Raw genomic sequence first — 7,278 nt, 5'->3', positions numbered from 1 at the left:
CCTTCCAGGATCTCACCCACATGCTGTGAGTTGCTGAGTTTGCGGTAAAGTGGGGCTCACGTGTGATCCCTTAGTGTCACCAGACGCGTACTGTCCCTGCTTCTCATTCCTAGCGTTCAGTTGGCTCTACTGTTAGTACTAGTTAGTATTACTAGTGGTAAGTAATGCTGCTATTAGCATTTTGTGTCTCCTTTTAATCTGTGAATTTCTGTCGGGATCAGTCGTGGTGGATGTGTAATTTTCAGTTACTGTGCGACAAAGGATTCCAAAATTCAGTGGCTCCCAACAACAGTCATTTATTCCTTCTCTCTTCCGTTGTGGGCGTCTCTCTGGCTGGTTCCCCTGTGTGACTGCGTTGAGCCTGGGAGTCCCTGGGGCCAGGGCGGAGTTGGCTCACTCGTGGGTCCAGCCCTTGTCATTGGCTGCTGACCAGGGCACCCACGTCCCCCGTCATGTGGCTTCTCATCCCGCTGTGGATTAGACGCAGTCTCTCTCATGGGGGTCTCAGGTCAGTGTCCAGGAGTGCCAGGCAGGAGTCCCGGGGCCAGCCAAGACCTTGGCCCCAGATACCCCAGCGTCACTTCTGCTGCTCGCTGTCGGCCAGGAAGAGTCCAGCCCGTATTAAGCGCAGCTGGGAAGCAGGGAGACGTGTTTCCCTCATTGCGGCCTTCTGTGGAGGGAGACCTCGCTTCCGGCAGCCATGTCCACGTTCCACGACCTGGCCGTGAGCTGTTGATCTCCCGCGTGTACCGCATTGCTCCCATCCCAGAGAAAAGTCACACTCCAACTTACAGCAGGCTCAGTGTCCAGGCGCCACGGCCAGCATCGGGTCCTCCTGGCCATGGCTCCTCCTTGTCCAGGCCATCTGGGAACTCACATGCTGGGGTACCTCACAGCCAGGCCCATCCAAGAGCGGGGAGCACGAGGCACCTGGACCTTACTGCTGCTTACCGACTCCAGGCCCCTGGATCGGGGGGTCTCCGAGCCCATCGCTCTCCGTTGCCTGGTTCTGCTCTCAGGGTCCTTCCTTGTCCATCAGCAGGGGCCCCTGTTTGCAGATGAGTGACTCTCTCTGTTTCCAGCCCACAGCAAGTTGCAGAAGCGTCTGCCAGTCTTGAGTGGGATCAGCCGCTTTCCGTCCAAGCTGGTGGTGCTCTTATTAATGTGTTTCTCTTAAAAATGCCAGGGGTCGGTCTCCTATGAAGCATACTGGGGTTTCCTCTCCGTCCCCAGAGTCACATCCATAACCCCTCCAAGGCCCCTCTCCGGTCCTCCGGAAGGCCTGTTTCTGTAGCTTCGTCACATGGGGGCTTCAGGGCTGTGGCCCGGGTTGAGGTGAGGTCCCAGGCTGGCACAGCTTCACCCTGCCACGTCTGTCCTTGGTCAAGCTGCATCACGGTGCGGTGCAGCCAGCCTCCAGACACAGGAGGGGTCCCCGTGGCGGCCAGGGCTAAGTCACGCCACGGGAGAGCGGTGCAGGAGTGCTGGTGGCCAGCTCGGACAGGCTGCACCCGACAGCTGAACTTTCTGGGTCTTTCTGGGCCTGGCAGAGCCACGTGCCCTCCTCTCTCGTCCCCGCTGCTTCCTCTGCTGCACCCTCAAGGGACGTCACTTGCAGGGGCACCTTCGCCTTGCACGAAGCAAACATCTCCAGGGGCCTGCGGGAGCCTGTCCGCCGTGACCGCGGCTCAGGCTGTTTGAGGAACGGCCGGCTGGGGGTCGTTGGTCCCTCTCAGGATGGGCCTTGGCCGGGGCTGAGGCAGGGCCTGGTTCTAGCCTGAGCTGCCAGGTGCTAAGGCAGCCTGTATTGTTCCTCTCAAATGCCAGCAAAGCAGGCGACAGGGCCTGGGTGGCCAGATGTGCCCCCTGCTGCCAGGCCGGATCTCGCTGGCAGGAGAGCAGGTTGAGCGAGGGCCTTGTGGGCCGCAGGGCGGGGGTGCAGCCGGGACGTTCCGGGCTCACCGGGCAGAGCCTTCCCTCTGAGACTGCGGGGGCAGAGGGCGGGATGTGTCTGGCAGGGCCAGGCCATCAGCAGGACATGGGTTGGCGGGAGAGGCACAGGCGCAGTGCGTGGTGCTGGGGTGGGCCACGCACCAACCTGTGCGTTCCAGCCAACAGAAGCCTTGTCACAGGTAGTGGTTTTGGGCTTCCTCCATCCGCCCAGGCAGCTTGGGGTGGGTGCCCTGGAGCCTGTGCCTGTCGGCGGCTCCGAGGGCAGCTTGGCCACAGGGACTCAAAGTCTCCACCTGGGTGGGCTCCCAGACCGGGGCGGGAGGGGAAGCAGCTGTGACGTAGAGTGTGTGGGGCACAGGGTGCATTGGGGGCAGGGCACCGCAGCCCACACTGTGCCACGCCAGGAAGCCGGGGGCGCCCCGTCCATGGGCAGACCCCAGCCTCTCACCGGCACCCCAGTGGCACGGCGGAGTGCAGGGCACTGAGCGTCTCCTTAGGCGTTCAGGGCTGGGGGGGGGGGGCAGTGAACACCTGCTCCCCTCCCCTCCCCCATTTGTTCCGGAGCCTTCCGCGCCAGGACAGATGCTGCGCTGGGCCTGTCTTCAATTTGGTCACAGGCACTTTCCAATAAGTGCACGAAGCGCTCGGGGCGGAGGAGAAGCACTAGAGAAATCAATACTTGCTCGTCAGCCTGGCCGCGGCCGGGCCCACCTGGACGCTCTCCCAGGCTGCTCTGTTGGTTTAGTGTTTCCCCGCGGACGGCCGACCGGCTCTGTCTCAATAATGATCAATATCACTTTATCAATGTAGCACGGTTAACAGTGTCTCCGCCGCCTGTGGTCCCGGCTCGGAAAGTGCTTTCAGACGAGCGATTTATGGTCCAAGGTCGCGTATTCCCCTCCTTCCCTCCCTCTCTGGCGGGGTCCCCAGGCAGGAGACCCCAGGACCCTCTTCAGAAGGGCCTGGGGGAAATTCTGGCCTGAGCCGCTCCCTGGGATTGGCCGGATTTGCTGGTGCTGGGCCTCCTGGCGGCGGCTCTCGGGCTCACTTTGGGGAAGGGTGAGGCTCCCGGGAGCCAAGAGAAGCCACAGTGACTCCTGTGCACTGGAAGCCACGGGCCTCTGTACGCGTGGGCCACAGCCACAGCTCCTGTCTCGATGTCGTCCGTCTCACGGGAGGGGACCGCCCAAGGGGTGGGCACAGCAGGCAGTGGCCTCTCCCTCAGGGACGAGGGACAGAGGCCGCCTGAGAAGCCCTTGGGCTTACACCCCTGCGGGGCAGAGCCAGGCACTCACTCCTCCTGGCTCCGGGCCTCCTGGGTGGGCCCAGCCCCGCCCTCTGGAATTGTGGGTCTGGGGAGCAGCTCGGAGCTGCCTCCCCTCCGCTCCCTGTCACTGTTGGAGGACATCAGACTGGATGGTCTAGTCGCGCTTTTTTTTTTAATTTACATATTTATTTAAAAGAGTTACAGAGAAAGATCTTGGTTCACTCCTCAGGAGCCAGAACGGCCAGGGCCAGGAGCCGGAGCTGCTTCCAGGTCTCCCACGTGGGTGCAGGGATCGAGCACTTGGGCCGTCCTCTGCGGCTTTCGCAGGCAGATTAGCAAGGAGCTGGATCAGGGGTGGGGCAGCTGGGACTCGAGCCGGCACCCGCAGGGGGTGCCAGCATCGCAGGCAGCCGCTGTACCCACGGCACAGCCCCGGCCCCTCGCGGGCCGACCTGCAGTCTCCAGGAGGGGTGAGCGTGAAACCTGCAGAGTGACCTTGGTAACCGAGGTCAGGGAGGGCCTGGGAGCAGGGCCCCGAGTTCCTCGTGGGTGCGGCGCGGGGCAGCACAAGGCCGCACCCACCGCCTCGCCACCCTGCCTCGGCCCCGTCCGACCTGGACGCCCGCACCTGTGGCTCTGGAGCCGGAGGTGCAGCAGGCGGATCTGACTGCCCCCACTTGTTGGGGGGGGCGGGTACTGAGTCCTTGGAGGTTGCGAGACTCCCCCAGAATCGTGGGCTGCTTCTGGCCTCCCCGCTGCCCCGTGCACCTGACACCCCGTGTCTGCACTGAGCTCCTGCTCGCGTGGGCAGAGGGGTGCTGAGCTCAGGCTGACCGCACTCTGCAGCAGGCGTCTCTGTCTCTCTGGGGTGACCGCCCTGCTCTCCTGCCCTCCTCAGTCCGTCAGCTCAGCTCTTCCAATGGCCTTGATGGACTCTGCCACCCACTCTGCCCTGGGCTCACCAGCGGCAGTCCTGTCCCCTGGAACCTGGGCCCACGGACAGCCCACACCCCCTGTGTGAAACCCACCGCTGGTTCCCAGCCACGCCCCAGGCTGAGTGTGTTCCTGCGTGTCCACGGCCTCCTCCCCACCCTGTCGTCCTGTCCCCCGGGCACTCGGGTGCCCTGCACCTCTGAGTGGCCCTGGAGGCCTCTCAGAAGGGACAGGCAGGTCCCGAGCAGGGTGGCAGCAGCCTGAGAGGGCCCAGGCCTGACGGAGACAAAGGGACCCTCCCCTGGCCGCGACACGGGCTTCCGCGGCCCAAGTCCTGCCCCGTAAATAATTGCCCAGCTCCTGGTGACAGCAGATGCACTCCGGAGCCGCTGCTGGCGCTGCCGTGACCTGCGACCTCTGTGCGCGTGAGCAGACCCACGCTCTGCAGCTTCGGAGGGCCCGGTTATGGGATGCTATTGACGAGGCGTTTATAAATATTTAATCCTCGCATTAAAAATACGGGACACAGGAGCCATTAGTAGCTGACAATAAAAAGGCTTTCTCTGCCGATCGTGGGGCCGGAGAATCTCTGGGCAGAGTTGCTGGGCTCGAGGTCGGAGCCCCGCACGAGGCGGTTTCGGCCCAGACCAGTGGCCGAGGGCCCCGTGCTGGCCTGTGGACGGTCCGGGGCCCGAGCAGAGCTCGGGCAGCTCATACCCCGCACGGCAGATGGTCTGTGTATGTCCAGGGCCATTACGATTCCAGGAGAAAGTTCAGCCCAGGATAGAAGCTTAAATCTTGATTTTCCCTTCCCCTCTCAAAAAGAATGGATTCCTGCGTTGTAAATTATCCAGCCCTTGGCCTTGGGTTGGCAGCTACTTCAGGCTGCTATGGGCATTGCATAATCTTAAATATTGATTCTTGTTAGACCGAAAGAAAAAAAAAGCCGAGAGCATGGCGCTGCCCCGGTCCACATGTCCAGGAAGCCGCCTGGGCCATAGCTCACTTCTGATGCCTGCAGCCTCGGGACCACGAGACCCGCGGTGATTAGAGAAGTCCCCGGAGGCACAGCAGGGCTGGGACCGGTTCTCCATCACAGCCCGCGCCGGATCGACGTCTGCCCAACTCTGACTCCTCAAGTGCCCCCTGAGCTTTCTGGGCAGGGTAAAGGCGGAGCGATGCAAAGTCCGGTGGCACCCGTCGCTCCCCCGGGAGCAGCCCCACCCAACGGAGGCCCCCAGCACCCGGCTCCCGGCACACGCTGGTCCCCGAGACGGCGCCGTGCGTGGTGCAGAGCTGGGACCAGGAAAGACTGCACTTTGAGGAAGATGGCCTACCTGGAGAGAGCTGTCTCCCGGGGCCCGCAGGCACCCGCACAGTCAAGGCCTGGGTTTTAGGAGGACGGAGAGAACGGTCTTTGTGTGGATGCATCGGGGTTAAAAGGAGCCAATTCCTGTCCCCCATGCTCAGCCCACTTAGCGCAAGCCTCTCGCGGAGAGCGCGTTTCCGGTCTCGGGCTCCGTGTCCGAGGAGCAGCGCCACTTCCGTGAGTAAACGCAGGAGGAAAACCCAACCATAAAGCATTTCTTCAGTTTGGCAACTTGCGGTGCAGTTTCGTGAAATGCAATTAATTCTGTGAGCCCTCTGCGGCTACGGGTTTCATTATCTGTTACCTGAACAGTCGGCTTTGGTTACCTGCCAGGAGCGGGAGCCGGGCGGGTGTTGACTGAGCGCCTGGCTTGGCTGTGGGAAAGGCCTGCCTCTGAAAATTGTTTGCACTTACTCGGCTGTCGTTTGAATCACAATTTTAAAAAAGCGTTTGCCCGTGGAGTTCTGAGTTACAGCGGTGCAAGGTGTCCTGATGGTGGGAGTTCACTCTCTGCTCGGTCCGCTCGCGCTGTCTCCTGCGGCTGGTACAGGTTTCCAGGGGGTCGTGTCTGAGCACCACGAGGGGGCATGTATGTTCACAGGCGAACAGGAGATCTATTCCTGGATTGATAAAGGTTGGTTCAGTTTAAAAAAAAAAAAAAAAAAGGAATGGGCAACAGGGGCCAGTGCTGTAGTTTGGCAGGTAGCTACTGTCTGCAATGCCAGCATCCCATGTGGGCGCCGGTTCAAGTCCCGGCTGCTCCACTTTCCATCCAGCTCCCCGCTAATGTGCCTGGGAATGCAGTGGAGAATGGCCAGGGCCCAAGTGCTTGGGCCCCTGCACCTACATGGGAGACCGGGAAGAAGCTCCTGGCTCCTGGTTTGGATCAGCCCAGCTCCAGCCAGTGCAGCCGTTTGGCGAGTGAAGCGGTGGATAGACACTGTGTCTTCCTCTCTCTGTGTAACTCTGACTTTCAAATAAATATCTTAAAAAAAAAAGGCGACACAGCAGGGTTCTGGAAAGCACTGAATCACACGGGTGTCGGCCCTCCCTGTCTCTCGGGAAGCGCCCACTGCAGGCTCTTGGCGGCCTCTGCCCTCACCTGAGAGACCTCTTGTAAGCTCCCGCCTGGGGGGGCTCCTGGGATCCAGGGTCCATGAAGGGCCCCTTCCACGCTGAGGCCAGAAACTCAGAGTGCAGCCTGGGACCTGGCCAGACCCAGCGGAGCCCAGCCCTGTGCAGGCCGGCCCGTCTCCCAACAGGCGCTCTCTGCTCTGGGCTGAACGCCCCCATGCCCCAGGGCATTGCAGGTGATTAGGACGTGAAGGCAGGGCCCTCGCGTGCTGTGTGAGTCGGCCCCAGCGAGGCCCCGGAGGGCTCGGCAGCTGTGAGAGGCCACAGCGCCCTTACCAACCAGGAGGGCCCCGCCTCGCCCTTGGACTTCCACTTCCAGACCTCTCTGGCGTTCACGAGATACTCAGCAGACCGTGTTTTGTGCGGCTGCCCCACAGACCAGGAGGGCCTGTTCCAGCCTGGGCTCTCTGGGGCGTCAGAGTGGCGCTCTGTGCCCCTTTTCAGAGCGTCTCGCCATCTCAGCACGGCACAGCCCGCACCCGGCTCCCGGGCCCGCTGCAGTGAGGCCCAGTGCTTAGGGGAGGCCGGGAGCTGCTCCTCTCTCGCCTCTTAGCCGGCCGCCCCTCACCGCCCTGGGGTGGGGGCACTGAGCCCCGCGCCCTGAACCCATGGCTCAGGCCCA

This window comes from Oryctolagus cuniculus, chromosome 15, assembly GCF_964237555.1.
Source record: "Oryctolagus cuniculus chromosome 15, mOryCun1.1, whole genome shotgun sequence".
Classification (NCBI taxonomy): domain Eukaryota; kingdom Metazoa; phylum Chordata; class Mammalia; order Lagomorpha; family Leporidae; genus Oryctolagus; species Oryctolagus cuniculus.
This window is presented reverse-complemented; position numbering follows the sequence as displayed.